The sequence below is a fragment of the Grammomys surdaster genome, unplaced genomic scaffold, assembly GCF_004785775.1.
Source record: "Grammomys surdaster isolate TR1022 unplaced genomic scaffold, NIH_TR_1.0 241, whole genome shotgun sequence".
Lineage (NCBI taxonomy): Eukaryota > Metazoa > Chordata > Mammalia > Rodentia > Muridae > Grammomys > Grammomys surdaster.
In genome coordinates this window covers 767,510-790,659 of record NW_021604686.1, presented here as the reverse complement: position 1 = coordinate 790,659, position 23,150 = coordinate 767,510, and the positions used below count along the sequence as shown (strand labels likewise).

Genomic DNA, 23,150 nt, shown 5'->3' with positions numbered 1-23,150 from the left:
TCTCTCTCTCTCTCTCTCTCTCTCTCTCTCTCTCTCTCTCTCTCTCTGTGTGTGTGTGTGTGTATGTGTGTGTGTGTTATACATATGTGGAGAGGTAAGAGAACAACTTCCAGGACTCAGTTCTCACTCTCCACCAGCTGAGTCCTGTGAATCATCCTGGTCACCAGGCTTAGCCATAAATACCTTTACACTGAGCCAGCGCCCCACTCCTGCCTCTTTCCTTCTAAGACCACACTAGTAAGTGACATATAGCTAGGATGTGACTCTAGAGCAGTTCTCAGTAACAACACTTTCTGTAATATTGTTTCAATACTGTCCATGATGCCAGTAATCAACCAGTAACTAATTATAATACGAAACTATAACTTTTTGAAATATATGCTAATCCCAGTTTTTCTATTCTGTTTTTTCCTCCATATTTAACTTTCTCTTTTTGTAAAATGTCTTTTAACATCTTTGATGTATTTCAAAAGAAATCATTGGGGGGAATAAGAAGATACAAAACATTTACTTAACCACTTGCTGGATACTTCAGTTTTTTTACTTTTTAAATTTATTCGTTGTTATTTTTGTGTGTATACGTAGGGATGGGTACACACGTATATGCGTACACACATAGAGGAAGGCCAGAACTTGATAACAGTTTTCCTCAGTTTCTTTCCACATAAGTTTTTGAGACAGGGTCTCTCTCTTGCAAGGTGAAGCCTACCTATTCCATTAAGACTGGTTGGCCGACCCCTCCCAGGATTCCTCCTATCTGTCTCCCTGGGCTGGAATCTGGAGCTGCAGGTGTGCACTGCCACACTCAGCTCTACTTTACTGTTTCCTTCCAAGCCTCTCAATTTTTTTCAAGACAATGTATCAGTGCTAACATTTATGTCTTACATCTTTTGTTGCAATATTATTTTTCAGAATAAAATATAAATGAAATTATTGGCTTAGTAGTATGGACATTTTATGAATACTGATACCCCAGTTACAATGCTTGCCCCAAAAAAGCTGTAGTAGTTGTGATGTTACCAAAAGCAACAATTAAAGGTTTAATAGAACAGAAATTAAAACTATAAAGTATAAAAGTAAAGGCTACATGGAGATGAGAAAGCGGGAGGAGAAATGAATCTTGAGGTTGAGAAAGACAAGTGTGAAGTAGTTGAATATCTTCTTTGTGAAGCTGAATATTTTAATTGAAGGGGAAGAGACACAAGAAGGGGCCTAGTTTTATTGAAAATTTAAATGTTTAAATACAAACACAAATATATACCATTGTCATCAAGGAACATGGTTCAAAAATAGTTTCAAAAATCTCTGTTCCCTACTCCCCAACGATAAAGTCTTGGGCACAAATACTTATGTGCAGGTAACATAAACATATGTGGTATAGCAGGGTACAACCTAATTTTCAGTTACCAGTTGTCATACTAACTGATTGCCAGACATTTAGTAATGTATTCTGTGGGCCTTTATTGTTGTTTTAAGGTATACAGAGAAATGATCTTTTGAACATGGAGGTGGTGGTGGTAGCAGGATGGTTTAGTGGGTAAGGACATTTGTCACCAAGGCTGATGACCTGAGCTAGATTTCTAGAAGCCACAGTGTAGGAGAGAACTGACTCTTACAAGTGTCTTCTAACCTCCATGTGTGAGTTTCTCAGGTTCCCCCCGCCAATAAAATAAATGGAAGAGCCAGGTTGGTGTGGTGATGAATGTGTCCTCTGCTTCACGGTGGCTCTCACGTAGACAGTGCTCTCAGTTCTGTGGGTGCTGCATGGCTCATCAGATAAATGTTTATTTTCAAATGTGTATTTTTTTTAAATTCTTTCTCCCTTTGGATAGTCTTTCCTCTCCTCCTAACAGCAAACTTCCTCTTATCCTCTCTCTCTCTGGCCCTCACTTCCTAACTTCCTCCTGCTGTCTTTTCACTTTTTAGATATTCTAACTTCTTTTACTTCACATTTCCCATCTTACTATCTCTGCCCCACTTCGTTGTAGAGAGCTGTGGCTGCTGTAGTTGCATCTGGCTTCACTGTATTTCTATGCACGGCTTGCTTCTACCTGCCTGTGTTTCTGTTACTTGTTTCTGTCATCCTCTACAGAAGTGGGCCAGACACTGAGCTAAAAGGAGGCAGCAGGGGCTTGGCTCAGTAGTGAGGTGTAAAATCTGACTAGCCCTATTTCAAAGGAAGGAAGGAAGGAAGGAAGGGAAGGAAGGAGGGAAGGAGGGAGGAAGAGAGGGGGGAGGAAAGAAGGGAGGAAGGGAGGAACAAAGAAACAAGCACAGCAAAAAAACCTCACTGGTAAAGATGTCCACAGATTGAGAGTTAAAGGATGAGAGTCAATATATCAAGCAAACGGAAGACAAAAATAAGCTAGCACAGCTATTCTGATAGCCAGGAGAGTAGATTTAAAGTAAAATTAGGAGATAAAGAAGGCCATTCTATACTGATAAGGGGGTCAACTCAAGAAGATACAACAACTGCAAATATATATGCACCAACTATTGAGGCCTAATTTTAGGAAACAAATATTAATGAGTGTCTTAGTTAAGGTTTTACTGCTGTGAACAGACACCATGGCCAAGGCAACTCTTATAAGAACAGCATTTAATTGGGGCTGGCTTACAGGTTCAGAGGTTCAGTTCATTATCATCAAGGCAGGCATGGTGCAGGCAGAGCTGAGAGTTCTACATCTTCATCTGAAGGCTGCTAGTGGAAGACTGACTTCCAGGCAGCTAGGGTGAGGGTCTTATAGCCCACACCCACAGTGACACACCTACTCCAACAAGGCCACACCTTCTAATAGTGCCAGTCCCTGGGCTGAGCATGTACAAACCATCACGTTCCACTCCCTGGCCCCCATAGGCTTGTTCAAATACATGAGTCTATGGGGACCATATCTAGCCATAGCATAACAAAAAGTACATTTAGTCCAGCTTCAAAAATCCCCATAGTCTATAGCAGTCTTAGCAATGTTAAAAGTCCAAAGTTCAATAAGATCACATAGATCCCAATACAAAAATAGTGGGTTTCAATATCCTACTGTGCTATCTCCTTCTCACTTACACACATATTTACTAGCTTAAGGCTGGCCTCATTCTTGTAACAACCTTTGTGTTTCAGCTCTTGAAGGCTGAAATACAGGTAGGTACCATTTTGTCTGGCATCTAACTCTCATCTTTAGATAGGTCACCTGAACTCAAGATGGATGAAGAAAGTTCACAGTTATACCATGTAATAAGCCAGGTGCATGCCTATAACTCCAGTAACTGGAAGGCAGAGGCAGTAAGATCATCCTTGGCTACACAGGGAGTTTGAGGTAAGCCTGAGATACATGAGACTCTATTTCAAGAAAAAAAAATCAATTAGCCAATCAACCAACACCCAAACAAAAACCTTTCGGCATAGATCAAATGTACTCAACAGATAATATACAAAATATTTCATCTAAAATATATGCAGTATACATATTTCTCAGCAGCTCATGGGACTCTTTCTAAAATATACTCTATTCTAGATTTTTTTTTTCTTTTTGGGAAAAAAAAAAGGTTTCTTTGTGTAGCCCTTGCAATCCTGGAACTTGCTCTGTAAACCAAGCTGCCCTCAAACTCAAGAGACCCGCCTCTCTCTGCCTCTTGAGTCATAAAACAAACCTAAACAAATACAGAAGAAACATTTTGGGGGATCTTATCATAGTAGAATAAAGCTAAAATCAATAGCAAGTAAAAACTTTGGAAGCTACACAAATACATCTGAACAATAAACTCTTAAAAGGCCAGAGAAGAAATTAAAATTCCAAGTATTAAACAAAAGAAGTTAGTTCTTTGAAAAGATCAACATTAACATATCCATAGCTAAACTAATCAAAAGAAAGAGAAAACTCAAATGAATAAGGTTAGAAATGAGCAAGAGGGGCTAAAACAGACTCCAGAGAAATCCCGAGGATGATTAGGGAATAGTTCGAAAACTAATATTCTATACAACCAGGAGATCTAGAAGAAATTAATAAACTCGCAAAAATATTTGACATGCCAAATTAAATCAAGAAGCTACAAACAAGTTAAAGGGGCCCATAGCAATCAAAGAATAAAAAGTTTTACAAGGGAACAACAGTGGGTAGATTCACTACCAAACTCTACCAAACCTGTAAGGTAGCACTAACCTGCCTACCTAACCTAACTACATAGTAAGGTAGTTAGTGCTACCTATGGGGCACCTAGTGGTAGCACTAACAACACCAAACTTGCCTACGCTAGCACTACTTAAACTTCCCGACAAGCTAGAAAGGGAAGGAACACTGCCAAACTTATTTTTACAGAACTATCATTGTTCTGATGCTAACGTAGGACATATACAACAACAGAGAGGAAATGTAAACACTGAGTTCCCTGACTTCTCAATAAAATACCTGCACATTGAATTAAGGAACGTAGCAAGAAGATCATACATAGGCCAGAAGAGGTGCAACTGATAAGGATGCCCAAAATCAAAACGTGACAGCACAAGTTCAATCCTGGAACCTAGACGGTGGAAGGAGAGAACCAACACCTACAGAACGTCCTCTGACTTCTCCATCTGTGTTCTCCTCAAACACGATAAATAAATCTACGGGCAAAAAGAAGACCGTTTATCATGATCAATTTTGTTCAATCCCAGGGATATGAGCTGGTTCTACATATTCTAATCAATATATGTAATACATAATTAGACTCGACAGAAATAACATGATCGTCTCAATAGACACAGGGAAGACCTGTTAGACAAGGTTTAATAAAAGCTGTGAAGAATCTAGAAATAGAAGAATCAATATTTCAGCAAGGTAGTTGTGGTTCAAGCCTTTAATCTCATCTCTGGAGAGGCAGAGGGAGGTGGATCTCTGAGTTCAAAGCCAGCCTCATCTACAGAGCAAGTTCTAGGACAGCCAGGGCTAGACTGTCTCAAAAAACCAAGCCAAACCAAACAATCAACCTACCAAACAAGCCCCTCCCCCGCCAAACCAACATATTTTAACCTATAGCCACCGTTATGCTAAATAAAGAAAAACCAAAAACACTTTCTTTAAAATCAGGAATGAGACAGGGTGGCCCCTCCTCCTGATTTTTCTCAATACAGAACTCAAAGCCTTGGCTGGAGCAGTAGACACAGGAAATAAATAGAAGGGACACAAATACGAAGGGAAGAAGCTACAGCTTTTGTATAGCAAAGAAAACAGTACAGAATGGGGGGAATCTTTATCAAGTATACATCAGACAGGAAATTAAGACATAGCATATATAAAGAACTGCAAAAATTGAACACTGTAAAATAAAATCATCCAATCAACAAACAAACTAATGAACCGAGAGTAGATGTTTCTAAAAAGAAATACAAATGGTCCATAAATATTTGAGAAAGCATTCAATATCTTAGGCCTTCAGAAAAAACACAAACTTGTACTGAGGGACTGGAGAGATGACTCAGTGGTTATAAACACTGGCTGGTCTTTCGGAAGACCTGGGATCAATTCATAGCACTTAATGGTGGCTCACAATTATCTGTAAGCCTAGTTCCAGGGAATCCAACACCCTCTTCTGGTCTCTGAGGCTATGTAGGCAAAATACTCATACACACAAGAACAACAACAACAACAAAAGATCTGTTGATTCCATTTCACCTCCATCAGAACTGCTATCACCAAGACAACATCAACCAATGGTGGCAAGGATGTGAGGAAAGAAGCTAGGCACAGGGCTGTCGAGGATGTAAACTTAGTGTAGCCATCATGGAAGGCAGTGGTGGAAGGCCTTCAAAAAACTAAAATTGGGGTCTTAATCAACCCAGGTTAGAATCACCGGGAAAGGTAGCCTCCATGAGACTGTCTAGATCAGGTTTTACATTGGACAGATCCATGGTGTTTACCTTGCCCAGGAGGAAGACTCGCCCACTGTGGGCATTCCCTGCATCATTCCCGAGCAGGAGTTTCTTGGTCGTGTACGAGTGGAAAAAGGTAAACATGGGGGTGTAATCTACTGCTCTCTACTTTTGACTGTGGATGTTGTGTGAACAGCTTTTTTTTCAGGTTCCTGGTACTAAGACTTCTTGCCATGATGGTCTGAAATCTGGAACTGTGACCTGGACACACCCTTTCTCTCTTAAGTTGTTTTTGTCAGCATTTTACCACAGCAACAGGAAATGAAACTAAGACACAGGGGCTAAGAGATATAGCTCAGTGGATAAAGCACTTGATATGCAAGCACGAGGACACATACAAAGCTAAACAAAAATAAAATTTCCCCATGACTTGGCAGTACCAATCTTGGGTATTTAACTAAAAATACTTGTACATCCATGTTTATTGCTATACTATACACTATACACTGTACACTATACACTGTACACTATACACTATACACTGTACACAACACACTATACACTGTACACTACACACTGTACACTGTACACTATACACAGTACACTATACACTGTACACTGTACACTATACACTGTACACTATACACTATACACTGTACACTATACACTGTACACTAGCTAAGCAATGGGACCAATCTAGTCAATCTACTGATGAATGGATAAAGAAAGTGTGGTACATATACACAATGGAATTTTATTCAGGCATGAAGAAAGAAACATGAGCAATGGTGAAAAATGTCCGACTCTCAGTCATCAGAGAAATGTAAATGAAATTCCATGTCATCTTTGGCAGCAAGCCTATCATCAAAAACAAAAACAAAAACAAAAAGCAAACAAGCAAAAACAACTTGGCATGGTGCTGAACGCTTTAATTCCAGCACTTAGAAGCCAGAGACAGGTAGATCTGCACAAGTCTGAGGCCTGGTCTACATAAGAGTCCTAGGCTAGCCAGGGCTACATAGTGAGATCTTAGCTCAAAACCCACAATAAAACAAACCAACCAACCACCACCCCAAAACAGAACTACCACATGATCCAGCTATACTACTTTCTACATTAATCATTACCTATAAATAAGGAAGAAAAGAAGTTGTTTTCACTTGAGATCATTATGTTAAGCAAAACAAACCAGACTCAGAAAGGCAAGTATCGTATATTTGTCTCACATGTGGACTTTAGGTGAGGGAGAACACATGGCTCTCCCATGAGTGAAAGAGGGTCTCTATCTACTGGTACAGAGGAAGGGGATTGGGAGGAGAGGGGATGACACAAGGTACTGGGGGTAAATATGATCAGAATATTTCACGTATGTAAAATGCTTAAAAATATTCTTAGTTTCTGTGTTTGGACTGAAGGGAGATCTCTCTCGATACAATGTGTGCTGACCTTCCCACCCCTTACTTAGATAAGTGAGTCCACACATAAGTTACAACTACGTGTTTTCCAACACTGACTGCACAGATCGGTTCTCACAGTTATGATCATATACCAGGTATTTAACATATAACATTAGCATCACAGAATGCTTACAAATGGGGGCATAGTGATTGAGCCACACAGATGAGTGAGCATCTACTATACACTGGCTACAGTCCTCCACGCTGGGCATAAATATTAGATACAAGTTATATATGAATTTCATTACAACCCTAGAATCGGTTAAACTCTATAAATATTAAGTCAATGCCTACGAGTGACATGATTCCAGGGATGAGCGCAAACCTAGAGATGAACAGGATATAGTTTATACAGCCTTTTCCAGGAGGACATTTTCTCTATATAATAACAGAAATTAACAACAGGGGCCTGAGGATGAATAAATTGCGGTAGCAAATGCAACAATAAAGGTTCAGAATACTCGGGAGGATCAACAGACAGAACATAAGTAGTTTGGGAGGGGACATCAGAACGTGTTTCTGGAAGGTAGTACTTAGAGAGGCCACGAGGCCAAAACGTTGACAAGTGAGAATTTCCAGGAACAGTGAAAGTATGTCAGAGGACAACAGGAACAAAGTGAGACAGGCGAGGTAGAGGACAGAGTTTCCCCCCAGCCATCATCTAGTTTCAAATGTATGGATAGATGATGAAAGACATTCTCACAGTGTGAGAAGCCTTAGTAGTTAGCAAAATGAGTTGAAGGTCTTCCTAAAACAATTTACTTTGGTGACTCTTTAATTTTTTCCTGGAAACTTTTCTATGAATTTGTAAAAAACAATTGAGACTAGTGACTTTTTTTCCTTTCTCACAAGAAACAAACAAAATTCTGACTACTTAGCGAGCATGCTGACAGAAGACAGAAGGCAGGATGTCAATGAATCAATCTACTACTGTTTTCTTTCTATGTGTGGCTTAAAAGAGGTAAATGGTGGATCCAACAGCCTGACTAGCTGAGGCAAGTTGGGGGTTAAATAAAAGCATTCATTAAGCTCCAAGCCTCAGGACTATACCAAGTGATTCTCATGGTGGTCCTTTTCACCAAGGAGTCACATTCAGCTCAGGAAAACTGAGGCACATGGACGATAACAGCTCAAGCTGACGAAGCCAATGAAACATGGACTAGCTTTCAATCTAGGCCTGTCTGAGCTCCAGTTTTCCCTACTGTTCACTCATACATAGTACAAGGCAAGTTAAACAGTAAAACTGTGAGGCATGGAATAATAAAGGAAATATTCAGAACAAGTTTTAGAATGGCTTAGAAATCAAGAGATATCAAATTTAGGAATGCGTCTTAGTCCAGCTTTAATAGTGACAATAACATCTCACTTAAAAAACGCCAAGTAAGCCAAATTCTAGCTCTGATCTATTAGCTAGGAAGTGAGCCCCGAGAGAATAAGGGTATTTGTATTTCCTGCACCTGAAGCGAGATCATGACTGATATGTAGCAGTATTCAGTGTTTGTTGAAATAATGAAAAACCATGTAAGCTAAATTTTCATTTGAATACATATGAAAGTACAGAAATAAAAGACAGCAAAGAAATAAGTAAAATAATTTAAGCTGCTAGCTGCTCCCTGCTCCTTTGAGCTCCTTTTAGCCTCTTAGCAGAAACCAAAACCACCACCGCAGAGGTACCAAGTGAAGCCACAGGTTATCACACACTAGTGTCAGCTTTTCAGGACAGGGTAAACAAAAGGATGCAGAGAGGCTTCTGCATTATGTAGCATCCGTGCAGATCATCGAATTCCACTGAGATGGGCTCCAGAATTCTGGCTTACTGTTTTTAATGTTTCAAACTGCTCTGAGCAGTGTATGCCATGACTGCTTTAAGGAAAGGAAAACAGTTTCTTAATCCAGATACTCTAAACATCATCAACAGCTTCTCTATCACAGATGTCAAGGAGGGAAACAAACGTCTAAAACGTATTAACGTAAAGAAGTAACAGTACGTTTGCAAATGGTTTTTCTTTTCCTAATTTTGACACTAGGGATATATTTAAAAAACAACAAAGGGGCATTAAGGGGAAAAATCCCTTGGGAGGAGAGAAGCCTTTCCACAGAAAACACTCTTCAGAGAGGAGGAACAGGCCTCACAGGCTTTCCTTCTCTATTTTTCAGCAGCGTATCTAATAATTCTTCTTTGACGGGACCAATGAATAACCGTCACTTATCACAAAGCATCTTCCTGATACGTGCTTTCTATATTGCTTTCTTCTCCACAGACAGTTCTTCAAGCCGCACGAGCCCTGCCGCTACAATCTGTCTTATTTCTATTACATTGCACGTCTTCCACAGAATATCTTCAGGATCAATTTAATAAACTCTTCTGCTTTCCAAAAACTGTTCCCAAAAGGCGGTACTACCGCACCTCAACCAACATTAAAGGAATTATTTTCTTGCTTTCTCGCTGAGTTCTACCGTCCTTCTGTGTTTCAATTCCTAACACTAGAGTTAATTGTTCAGGGTGACTTCATCGAGCGTGTCACATTAATGGAGAAGACACTGAATACTTCCTTCCTGTCAATTCGTATCCACTTGGTGCAGTGTACATGTCCCTAACCTCTATCAATAACCATAGACAATATTTTTCTTGCCTTTTGAAAATTCACTACTGCAGCAATTTTGTAGCCTTTCAAATACTGATTTTAGCATCTCAGAGATGTTGTTGTTGTTGGTGCTGGTGCTGAAATGGAAGCCCCTTTGTATGAGGCAGGTGCTCTAGCACTCAGCTCCATTCTAAGCTTGTCAAAATGATGTGGTATTTGTTTTTGAAATAGGGTCTTACTGTGTACCTCTGGCTGGCCTCGGACTTGCTTTGTAAACTAGGCTAGTCTGGACCTCACTAAGATCTGCTTGCCTCTGCCTCCTGAGTACTGGGATTAAATGCATGTACCACCATAATTAGCCAGGCTGATTTTTTTTTCCTGTCAGTACTGGTGATCAAACCCCAAATCCAGAGGCTCATATTAAACACAGTAGGCAAGTGCTCTACCTGTTAGCTATTCTCTCAGCCTAAGAATATTTTTTTTCCTGTCATTGAAAATAGATTTTTTTCATACAACATATTTTGATTAGTTTCCATGCTCCTGACTCTTGTTCCTCTCCTATCTGAATTTACCTCCTTTCAGTCTTTATTAGAAAACAAACAGGTATCTAAGGAATAATACAATAAAATACAATATGAGAATAGGTCAAAACAAACAAGGAAAAAAAAAAAACAAAGAAAAAGCACACGAAACTCATATAGACCTAGAGACACACTCTCACACACACAGAAGAATTCTACAGAAACCCAAACCCAAAATCGGAAGTCATAATATTTACAAGAACTCGTAAGGTTAAAACACAAAATTACATTGCCAGGCAGTGGTGGCACATGCCTTTAGTCCCAGCACTTGGGAGGCAGAGGCAGGTGGATTTCTGAGTTCAAGACGAGCCTGGTCTACAGAATGAGTTCCAGGACAGCCAAGGCTACACAGAGAAACCTTGTCTCGAAAAACAAAACAAAACAAAACAAAACAAAAATTACATTGAACCTCCAAAGATTTGCTGAATTGTTTCTGTAATGGACATGGGGCCTACCCTTAAGAGTGGTTTGTTTCTTCTGTGAGCCTACTTTGGAGAAAACTAATTTTTCAATTGCAAGTGGCTATAAACTGAAGAGAGCTTCTGGGTTAGGGATAGGGCATGTGCCCCCTTCTCTTTTCTGCTCTAGGACCCCATGTGGTGTAGACCTATGCAGGCCCTGCGCATGCTGTCACAGTTGCTGTGAGCGCCTATGTGTGCCAGTCCTGGTGTTTCTAGAATGACCAAGAATATTTTTTAATGTTCATGTTAAGGTTAAAATATTTTTATTTTCACTTTTAGTTTAAAATATTTTCTACTGTAAGTGCAAACTATGAAATTAGAAATACATGCACTTTAACATTGGAAGACAATGCAGTTTTAGGTTCACCTGATAGTCTAAGTTTTTAAGGAACATTCCAAATAGACTGATTCTGCCAACACACACTTCTAGACTGTGCTGCTGGATAAGAGAAGCCAAGGAACCAAAATTGTTGGTTTTGTTTGTTTGTTCGTTTTTTAAAAACAGAATAGAGAAACCCAGAAAGTTGTGTCCTGCTCATCTTTAGTTCTTCCTGAGAAAATTTCCTCTTACTCAGTATGTGAGTTGAACTTGCCATCCTTTTGCCATGTTTTAAAACCATAAATAGACCTCACTTTAAAATCAGTGACAAACTCAATTAAATTACAAACAGGGAAACACCATAAAATGCATCTTTCATAAACACCACACATAAGATACATGAAAACAATATTAAAGTGGATGATGTTGTTCTCCACTTTATGGAGAACATATGGGGGTGAAACCTTCAGTCCTAAAGTAACAGTTCTAAGTATGTAACACATTAAAGACCTCTATTACGGTAACATCAAATCAAATCAGAGTACTGCAGTATGATACTCTCTCCCTTTGCAAACATGAAAATGCCCTATAATTTATGTGAACTATTTGGTCCTCTAACTAATAAACTTCCTCCTTTAAAAAGTGGGTAAGGCGTTCCCATTCCGTGTCTGGGTAGAGACTACATTACTCAGTTAAGGACAAACGACTTGGGTGCAAGGGTGGGCAATTCACAAGTCACATAACAAAGTATGTAATATTGCAGAGAATTTTAGCAAAGTGTTTTAAATTCTTTGACAAAAGCATTAAGACAATCTTGCTGGGGAGACATTTTCCAATTTACACACAGAAACCAAACACATAAATTCTGATCGTGGCCTGGTGATTATCTTAATTTGGGGGAATAACCGAACTTGTGACTTGAAAACACATCCCCAAGGCTGTAGGAACTCTCTTTGAGCATGGTCCAAACACCTTTCTGGCTCTCATCAACACGGGAAGTGGCTTGGACACCCCCCAAACATCATCCTACCCCCACAGGAAGTGAGTTATAGTTCCCCCTCCCCTATGACAGCATGTCTCCCTTCCCCCAACCGGAAGTGAGGCGCCCCCATTCAGTGGGCCTTAAACCAAGACAAACCAATAACAGCAGCAGCAAAAGAGGGATGATCTTCAAAGGGGGAAGGACATCTTGACTGTGGCCACCCCCATGCTCGTCTTGCTTACTAACCTGCTGACGGTAGGGGCAGGCAGGGGCCTGCGGGACTAATGAAAGTCCCTTGCACAGAGGACAATTCCCTCAGCCCCTCGCAATCGCCTTCACTCTTCACTCCGTCGTCTCACAGCTTGACAGAAATTCCTCCGCAGTACTTTATTTTGGTGTCTTTTCTTACTCTTTACCTATTCACTTAGTCACCTCCAGATAGGTAACTTCTTTTATCGTGATAACACTGAAAATTGTTCCGGTGAGGAGAGACGTGAAATGTTATACCCAATACTTTCAAAGAAATGAAGGGATTATTTTGCCCAATGCGGCGAAGGACTACGTGACTACGCAAGGTGAGACTCACTTTCGCGAAGGTTCTTGGGAAATGTAGTTTTCATTTTCATTGCTAAGGTTCTCAAAAAATATTGGGACTTAAATTGGTAATTATTGTATACTGGAGTTTTAGAGAATAGTTATTCTGTACTTGACGACTGGCTGACTTAAGGTGATTCGGCCCTGAAAGAGTCCAGATCTGCGCTGTTGGTTTCCACTGGCGTTTAATTGAACCCAAATTCCCCGTCACATGGATGCAAGGTCCCGGTCGCCCCGCCCTCTAGCTTTGGCTCCACCCCTTAGCCAATCAGACCGTCTCTAGATCCTGTTCTCCGGATATTGGCACTCAGAGAGGCGTGGCCTCTTGTCAACTCCTCCCCTGGGACCGGGAGGCGAGCTCGGAGACCGCGGAGGTTTGGTGCGCGCGCGGGCGCGGGCGCGGGCGCGGGCGCGGGCGCGGCCTCAAGAAGTGAAGCGTCCAGGGTGCGCGCGGCGGGGCGGCGTGCGGGGCTGGGAGGAGCAAGCGGACTGGTGGGCTGGGCGGACGGAGAGCGGCCGGGAGCGCGCTGTGGACTCCGCGGCCGCGAGTAGTTAGTTAGTTGTGTCAGTTGCTCTGTGGAGGCGTCCGCGATCACCAGAAAGGGGACGGGACAGGCGGCACTGGTGAAGATCGCGACGGCGTGTGCTCCCCTCAGGTAACGGGGGCAGGGTTGTCCACATACCCTCAGGTCCCTTTCCCACGCGCGCTGGCTTATGGGGCCAGGGTCGCCAAGAGGTGAGGACGCGGACCTAGGGGAATCCGGACTGGGTGGCGCCGCAGGGGCTCGGCAGCCGGTGCGTCCTGCGGGGCGCGGGCTGTAGCGCCCCGGCCACCCACGCGCCCCAGGGGCGCCGCGAGCCCTCTCATGCCCCCCGCCGGCCCAGGCCTCGTTACCCTGGCTGCGATGGTCCCGGTAGCGCGGCGCCCCCCAGAGGAGGGAAAGTTAGAACCTGGAGGCTAGGGACTTCCCGGGGCTGGGCTGCGAGGCTCCAGGGGAAAGTGAAGCGTTAGAGGAGCTGGGGACGCGGAGGCTGGGGCAGGAAGGGCTTCTGCCTAGTCTGTATGGTCGCCTCACTCCCAGGCTTGGGAGGATCAGGCTCAGCCTTGCAGGAGCAGTCAAGACAGGACGGGTGGCTCTGTGCCGGCTCACTTCACGCTCTGGCTAGTGAGCCCCTAATGCGCGCAGGCTTCCTAGGTTGCTTAGGGGTTTGGAATTTTGAGAGGCTGGGTTAGACATTTGTTTTTCTTTGCCCTTTGGCTTATGGGGTCTTGCGGATTTCCTTTCCTCCTTCGAAGAGGACTTGCCATCAGAACTGGGTCCCCTTCTCGTTATCCCCCATCTTATGGTCCATCAGTTGGAGAGCTTGATTTTGTTCTTGGACTGCATTAACGACTGCTGAGAGCAATATCAGAGAAGTAGTCCGCCCTCCCGTCCCCCTCCACCAGATCCCATGTCTGCAGTCCGATTTTTAAGGACCCAAATTTAGGAATCAGGGCTGTGGAATGGAGTTATTGGATGGCTGGCGTTGAAGGATAGAGATGAGTTAGAGGAAAACTATGATTTCATCTCTATTGGCCTTGCTATAGAAAACCCAGTACATTTTTCTTTGCCTCTGTTGAATGTGGTAAGAGTACACTCTCAATTAAATACTTGGTGACTTACATAAAAGACTATTTTTAGGTCATTGGATGATGTACATGGACCGCTTTTTCACCTGAATCCGAATTGCTTTGGGTATTTTGTTTGGTGTCCTATCTGTTGATTTGCTTTTCTTTCTCTTTCCTTTTCTTATTTTTTTATTTCCAGCCACAATGCCCTCCCTTTACCTACCTTGGCAAATTAAGAATGTAGTCAAGAAAACACATATTGCTCTCTGCAAAGTGGAAGGAAAAAAAAAAAAAACCCGGAAAGCCCAAACTTGAATTACCCACAAGGGTAAAACTTTCCATGAGCAATCTTGGATACTCTGTTCATGATGGCTTCTTTTGTAATCTCAGAGCATTTTAGATCTTTCAATTCACTGACTACCCTAATTACTTTCCAAACTGCCTGGCACTTTCTTTGGTGACTTCTTCAGTAAACTAATTGCAAGTGAGGTACATTTCTTGGCTTCCAAGTTAGGAGTTAATAGCCTTATCAGAGAGATGAACACTTAGCAATGGAATCAGAGTTCATACCAATGCAAGTGAGTTTTGGCAACGCTCAGCTCACAAACTATGTGAAAAAACAAAGATCCCCTTCCCATAGATGTCAGAGGGGAATAAGAGAAAATATTTCATCTTGTTTCTATTTGGGAGAAAGTAGTATGACTATGTTATGTGGGGAAAGTGGCAAATTATTTTCTTGAAAGCCTTTTTGATTTGTGGTCCTCTTTTCTCCCACCCTGTTTTAGGGACTGACATTTATGTTTGTCTAGTTTCCAGTGTTGTAAGAAGTGTTTTGGTGAGACGAAGAGATAAGCTAGTTTGAGTTGTTAGGGAACTGCCTACTCATTTTGTCTAGTAATAGTGTAGAAAACTTTCACAGTAGTGTTTATACCCCATTAACATGCTGTCAGAATTTATTTTTAAGAGTCTGTCCTGAGGCCCATAAAGAAATAATGCCACTTCGTAACTGTTTTCTGATGGTTACATTAAAAAGTGCGTTCCTGAAACGCATTATATGTGAATGCACATAAACATTTATCTTTGTACATTTATGGTAATGTAAATATTTAAGTCTGAGAGCTTAAAAACTTTTATTTGCTTATTTGCATACATGCCTTTTAACAGCCAGCAGTGCCAACCCTGTTTGCCAAAGAAGTATCAGCCATAAATTCGGGCTTTGGCACATTTCATATAATAACTCTTCTAAATTGCTCCATGGCGAAGCATCATGAGATTAGCATTTGCTTCCTGAGAGAGATTTGTTGTTGTTTTTAACCGTAATGATGTGCTATTTAAGGGGAACAGGTGCTGGGCTCTAGCTGTTTGTGCTGTAACCTGCCAGATCCTACTCTTTTGTTGGATGGGTTGTTAAAGCAATTTAGGAATCACCCTGTGGCCCCTGGCATGCCAAGTGGGAGTTCGAGGCTCCATATCAGTTTTGCTAATCCCCGGTTTGTTTTTTTTTTTCACTGTAAGAGGCAAATGTGGATATGAACTTTATTTTCTCATTTGTCTTTTCCTGTGATTCCTATACTCCAGTCTAGAACCTCTGGTTCAGGCTTCCTCCCTGCTGGCTGGTTTTCCTTGGAGAATTCAAATATTCTAGTAACTTTCAGGCCAAATTCACATTTGTCCAACAAAAGACAAGTATTTGAGTATCTTCTATAGTATTAGGCCTGGTGGTAGGACCTGAATATTTGTAGAATGATACTGTTTTTGCCAGGAGCTTATACTTTAGGAGGAGAGCTAGCTGGTAACCGGTAATTATAATATGGTGTGATATATGACAGGTGTGTGCACAGGTGCCTGTGAATTAAAGTACAGAGGAAGGCTTGTTGACTCAGACTTGGATTCTTGACTGTGGGGGAAGTTCTGGAATCTTAGTGAGTGATTCAAGCTAATCTTGGATAATATATGAATCAACTAAGTTCGGAAGGAGGAAACATATATTTATCCTCATGCTATTGTATTTTTTTAAAAAAAGGAAACATAAGCCATGTATGTAATTTGAAATTTCTAGTGGCTGTGTTTTAACTAATGAAAATTGAAATCAATACAAAGCAGTATACTAAGATATTTAATATTTTCCTTTTCATACAAAGTCTCAAGAATTTGGTGGTATTTTTACACTTTAGCACATTTCAATTAAGACTAGCTACAGTCATGTACTCCCTTTTCTATGCATCGACAGCACAGCTTTAGAACAGAGGCAAATGAAGTAAAAACCACTTATATAAACTAGTCTTAGGAATTTTAGCTTCCACCTTGAAGGCTGTGAAGTTTTAGCTGAAAAGCAAAAACAGGGCTGGAGAGATGGCTTTTCCAGAGGACCTGGGTTTACTTCTGGGCACCTACATGGTGGCTCACAAACATCTGTGGCTCTAGTTCTAGGGAATCTGTCACCCTCTTCTGGTGTCAGAAGGCATCACAGGCAAAACACCAATACACATACAATAAACAACAAAACCATCCCCCTCCCCTGCCAGCCCCAAGCCCTCCTGCAATATAATCAGAACTGGCTTAGACCTATCATTTTGACAGAGAAATGAAAGCTGGGTTAAAAAGGTACAACTAGAAGCAAGAGCAGTGAGAAAGCCAGTCCTGGTGAGAAGTGACATGGAGTGTAGAGGAGGAGTGGATGTAGGAGAGATTTATGAAGTATTTATGAAGTACTAATAGGTTATAGGCTAGAAAAGATTGGGTCTGGTGAGCTGGCTCAGTGGGTAAAGGTGATTGCTGTCAACCCTGGCATCACGTTTTCATCCTTGGGGTGCACATGATAGGACAGAACCCACTCCTCCGAGTTATCATCTAGCCTCCAAATGCATACCATAACACACGCTTCCCTCCACAATGAATGAGTGGATGAATGATGGATGAATGGATGGATGGATGAATGGATGAATGGATGGATGGAGGAAGTCTGAAGATTAAGGATAATTCCCATGTTTGTGTTGGGAACTGCTAGGTAGTAGGGCCAGTAGCTAAGGGAGAGAGTCAGTCATCTATGCCAGATAGAGCAAGGATGGAAAACCAAACCAAACCAGCCAAACAACCAACCAGCCAAACAAGCAAACAAAAAGAAAAAAAACCCAGAAAGACTGAGAGGGTTTATCTGGAAGCTGAGGGAGAATATTTCAAGGACTAGGAGCTATCAACCTGTGTCCTACCATGAAAGGGCAAGTAAGATAAAGTTTGAAAGAATTCTCTGACACTTGGAGATTAAGTTGTCTGAAATAATTTAGAGCAGTTAGTTACATTGTAATGCGTAAAGGAGGCGTGAAGAGTTCAGTACCGCTAGGAGTTCAGGTAATTGAAAAGGATACAGTGTTTTTCTTTTTAGGTTTTCTTGCCTAGGATCTCATGGAGCCCAGGCTGGCTTTTTAAAACTAGCTGTTGCCAAAGCTGACCTTGAACTGCTGATCTTCCTGTCTCTGTCTTCCCAGATTTGGATTGGGACCTTTGCTTATCACCACGTCCAAGCTAGAGTAGTGCTTTTGACCAAGGACTCAGAAAGTGTAAGGAAGCCACATGCTGAAGATTAGAGAACTTTGCCAGAAAAAGCTCTTATAATTTAAGAGTGCTTTGAGCATGCTTATGTGGAACTGGAAAGTTTCAAAGGAGAGAGCAAAGAGTGGGGGAGGGAGGAGAGGAGAGCACAGAGGAAGAATAGGGAGGAAGGTGTGAGGGGGGGGAGAGGGGAAGTAAGGATATGGATATGAATATCCTGGGCAGAGGGAGAGAATTTGGCCCTGGGTGTCTTAGTTAAGATTTCTATCACTGTGATAAACACCACAACTAAAAGCATCTCAGGAGGAAAGAGTTTCACTTTAGTGTTCATCACTGGAGGAAGTCAGGACAGGAACTCAAACAAGGCAGGACCTGGAGGCTGGAAGCTGACGCAGAAGCCACAGAGGAGTGCTGTTTACTGACTTTCTCCTCATGGCTTGTACAGCCTGTTGGGTTTTAGCTAATTCCAGATGTAGTCAAATTGACAACCAAGAATCACCATCACAAATGGGAAGTAGTATCTTTCAGTGAGCAGAAGAGAAGGTAAAGACTGATAGATGGTGGGGTAAGTTTGAAACTGATAGGGAGAAGGAAGGGAAAGACTTGGTAGCATGTCTTGGTGGTTTTGATTAGCCACTAAGAATGAAAGGGGTAGGACAGAGCTTGAAAGGAGTATGTGAGTTTGAAACAACTTACAGGAGAGACTGGAGAGCAGAGAGGCAGATAGACAGTGGCTAGGAAACTGAAGAATATTGAGGAACTGTTTTGAGGTTGTAGACCTTGGATTTATTGACATGGCTGTTTGATTTTTCTCAGTTGTGTTCGGTCTGATTTTATCTGGAGAATCTATTCACTATTCATGAGACCCTTTTCTTACTATTACAACCCTTGTTTGTAAGATGAATAGTGAGAGTTCAAATCTTACTGGTACATTTCAGAGCCCAGGTCACTGACAACAGCTTTCTAGATATCAGTTTAATAGAGATACCTAAAGATAGGGAATTAAGGATACTCAGAATTGTGACGTGTATGAAGAATTGTGGAGTCTATGGTGGATCCTGAACAGATAACCTGGAGGGATTATCTAATTGGAGGGCACGAGAGGATACGGGTACCATTATAAATCCAACCTTGGAAAGCATAGAATGAGCATAAAGCTGCAGAGCTAATGATGGGGCGAAGTAAGAATGCCCGTTATCTGCTGTACACTTTAGAACTGCATTCGGATCCTAAGCCTGAAGTACGCGGTGTCTTATGATCCTTCTATGCTTGCCTTTGTCATTCCCTTAGTTGAGGAAACTGAGAGGTTAAATAAGTAATAAACCAGTATTCAACCTCCCCCCCCCCCATTCTCCAAACCGTATAGTGTAGGGAGTAGAAGAAAACCATTGAGGTATTTAATTTGGAACGTCTGAGGTCTATCACTAGATAATGTTTGTGAAGCATTGAGTGTGTGTTCTAGGTACTGTTCTAGAGATAATGAACGAAACAAAAATCGTTATATTAGAAGATGGTTGAGGAAGCTATTGATAGATAGCGTCAACTGTCTTTGAACTCATGGTAATTCTCCTGCCTCAACCTCCTGGCTGCTGGGACTAAAGGCATGCAACTACCATGTCTGGGTACATTTTAAATCTTCCAATTAACTAATTAGTTGTGCTTGTATTTGTGTGTAGTGGTATACGTACGGGAGTTAGTTCTATCCTGCCATGTGGGTCTAAAGGACTGACCTTGAGTTGTCAGTCATGGTGCACACTGAGCCGTCTCATCTGCCTGAGACTAGGTTTTGCTTTGGGGGCTAAAGAGTTTAGGATTCTTACATAGTTCAGAGGAGAGGGTTGATGTGACTAGACTTACTGTGTTTGTGAATGGTTTTTGTTTTTCTTCTTTTAGACTACTAGAAAGAAAAATAGAAACAAGACCAGCTAGGAGACTTCCTTAAAATTTGTACTTATTGAGCTGGTTACGGTGGCACAAATCTTTAATTTCAGTATACTCCTAAGACAGAGGCAGGGGGATCTCTGTGAGTTTCAGGTCAGCCTGGTGAGTTCCAGGCCGTCAGGGCTACATAGTGAGAGCCTGTCTCAGAAACTCACAAATAACAATTTGAGTTAAACTAGGGCTTGGGGTATAGCTCAGTAGTAGCATGCTTGCTTAGCATATTCAAGGCCCTAGGTTTGATCTCTAGCACTGCTAAAAAAAGAATCTAATTAAGAGATTGCAGCAACCAGGGAATTAATGAAAAGTGATTAGAACTGAACTTTTTTTTTTTTTTAAAGCTTTTTATTTTGAGAAAATTTTAGAATCATGGAGGAGTTGCCAAAATCCCAGAGTTCCTTTATATCAGTGTTTGCCAGCCTTAGCACTACTGATATTTTGGACTGGATAATTCTCTGTTGTGGGTGTTGTCCTGGATACCCCAGGAGTTAAACAGCATATTGGATTTCTTTCCACTAAATGTTAGTATCATCTCTCAAACTGTGACAATCAGAAATATCTCCAGACAGTGGGCAAAATTGTTCCCAATGTGAACCATGGACAAATAAGTATCACTGAGTTTCCTCTGAAGCTGACATCTTAACCATCCAGAATAGCTTACCAAGCCAAGAGATTAATGTTGGTGTGATGCCCCAGCTTGTGTTTTCCTTCTTGCATTCTGTTTCCCACACCACATCTTGTGTAGTTGTCAGTTCCTTATCTGGTCTTTTGTGTGGCAGTCTCTTGGTCTTTTATGGCCTTGATACTTTTAAAGAATACTGGCCAGGGGACTGGGGAGCTGGCACAGTTGGTGAAAGAAATGTTTGTCGTGCATGAGCCTGAGTTTGGCTCTCCAGAACCCACATAAAATACAAGGCTGGCATATCTGGTGTGCATGTGGCTCTGCAGCCCCAGCAAAGAGGGTATGGGGTCGAGGCAAACAGACATCTGGGGCTCACTGGTCAGCCAGCCTCTCTCAACTGATGAATGCCACGTTCAGTGAGAGACTCTGTTTCAAAAAAACAAGGTATCACCTTTGATGAATTGTCTGAACAGATTGTTTTGCCCATTTTCAGTTGGATTACTTCTTTTCTAGTTGAACTTGTTTTTTCTTGTATGCTCTCAGAGGATAGGTGTTGTTAGTGTTTTCCTCCAGATATTGTTTATCTTGATTGAGTTTCAGTTCAACTTCTCAGTTACTCCTTTCGTGGACTCTGTTTTTACGGGGTTTTTTTTTTTTTGTATGAAATCATACATTTATTATTACTTGAAAAAATAAGTGGAGAAGCAACGGAGGAAGACAACCTGATGTTGAATTCTGGGCTCTCCATACACATGTGCACCTGCATATACACATGTTCACAGAGAATACTGGTCACACAATTTAATAGATTTTCTACAGTTGAGGATTGCTTTGTGTTTTTTCTTTTTACATTTTTATTATGTACTTTATTTTGTGTATGTGTGCAATGGCATATTCCACAACATGCTTGTGGCGGTCTGAGGACAACTTTTTTTTTTTTTTCTAGATTTAGTTTATTTTATACATGTGTTTTGCCTGCTTAAATAGATGTGTCTGGTGTCTATGAAGGCCAGAAGAAGGCATTGGGAATTGAAGTTGTGGGTGGTTGTGAGCCACCATGTGGGTGCTGGGAATTGAACGTGGGTTCTCTGCAAGAGCAACAAGTGCTCTAAAACACTGAGCTATCTCTCCAGCCCTAGAGGACAGCTTTAGAGAACAGGTTCTCTCCTTCCACCAGGTGGGATCCTGGCGTTAAACTGAGGTTATAAAGCTTGACCCAAGAGCTTTTTACCTGATGAGGCAGCTGGCTCTGAATTGTGATACTTCCTACCATACTTAGAACGGTAATTAATTAATTAGTTAATTAATTTATGACAGGGACTCACTATAGCTCCATGGGTGGCCTGGAACTCATTGTGCAGACCAAGCTAGCCTCAGTAGAGATCTGCTTCTGCCTCCCAGTGGTTGGGATTAAAGATATGTACCACCATGCGCAGGGTTCATGATTACACTGGAGACTTTGCCACTACCTTATTTCTGCCCACTGATTCTAACATTCATCAGTCTGTCTTACTTGGAATAGTTATTGTTGTGGTGTTTTGAAGATACTTTCATATTTCTTTGATTTCCTTCTACATTTATTTATTACTCTAAAGTAATTTATTTTATGTGTATGTATATTTTGTCTGTATGTATGTCTGTGCATCATGTGTGTGCCTGGTGCCTGCAGAGGCCAGAAGAGGATCCTAGATCCCTGGAACTGGAGTACAGAGCTGCAGTGTGGGTGCTGGGAATTAAGGCTGGGTCTTCTGGAAGAGCAGCCAGTGAGTGTTCTTAATTGCTGAGCCATCATTCTGTAAGGATTGTTTGTCCCATCTGTCTCTAATCATGTATATCAGCTTCAATTCATGAGTATTTTATACTTAGTTGTAATTTAATGCCATAATTATTCAAATTACTCTGGCTTTGGCCACTGGGAGCTCTTTTAGGTTGACCTCTGTATCCTTCAATGCTCCTGTCCTCTGAACGGCTGTGCACCCACTCTATTTTGATTTTCCTTTCCTAGCCTCAGAATCAGTCATTTGTCTAATGAGCCTGGTTCTTTTTATTGGAGAATGGGATTTGGAAGTCAAGGTCTGAATGGTAGGTGTGCTCATCACTACTGTCTGTCACTGCTTCTAGGCTTTCTCAGAAACACACGTGAAATCACGTGTCCGTAGTGACTCTAAGTAGGTATATTTTGATGCAAGGCGTTTGCTGATGATATTGGATAGCGTGTGAAAAGATAGAGGTAACTCGGGAGTTTTATCTTAAGCACCCAGAAGGTTGGAGTGGAAAATGATGCAGGGCAGAACAGACGGGGTTTCTGTGGAGCACCCTGGAATTCCGTTGCAGATTAGCTGAAGGTTTTGCTGTTTTGATTTTTTGAGACAAGGGCTCATTATGTATCCTGGGCTGCCTAGAACTTCTATGTAGATCAGGCTGGCTTCCTACTCCTTAAGCTCTGCCTGTGTCTGCCTTCCCAGTACTGGGATAAAAGGCATGTATTATTATCATCATTCAAATTACCCTGGCTGTGGCCACTGGGAGCTCTCTTAGGTTGAGCTCTGTATCCTTTAATGCACGTTGGTTAAGTGTTTGGAATGCTTAATAGCCATCCTATTAGAGATGG

General features: G+C 41.6%; 1 protein-coding gene and 1 long non-coding RNA gene across 4 annotated transcripts in view; one reads left to right on the top strand and one right to left on the bottom strand.

Annotated features, from left to right (window-relative positions):
• The window catches only part of Hmg20a (high mobility group 20A), a 75,941-nt gene extending 63,154 nt beyond the window's left edge, over nt 1–12,787 (bottom strand). For 2 of the 3 annotated variants that reach the window (XM_028774557.1, XM_028774558.1), the window contains exon 1: nt 12,474–12,751. The gene's annotated coding sequence lies outside the window, so the exon portion shown is untranslated. Of the gene's footprint in view, nt 1–12,473 lie in introns of all 3 variants that reach the window. The other variant, XM_028774556.1, reaches the window with a different exon arrangement.
• A 539-nt stretch (nt 12,788–13,326) lies between these two features.
• Nucleotides 13,327–23,150, top strand: part of LOC114626864 — a 99,868-nt gene continuing 90,044 nt past the window's right edge. Inside the window, exon 1 of the long non-coding RNA XR_003712305.1 lies at nt 13,327–13,477. This is a non-coding gene — a long non-coding RNA (uncharacterized LOC114626864). The remainder of the gene's footprint in view (nt 13,478–23,150) is intronic.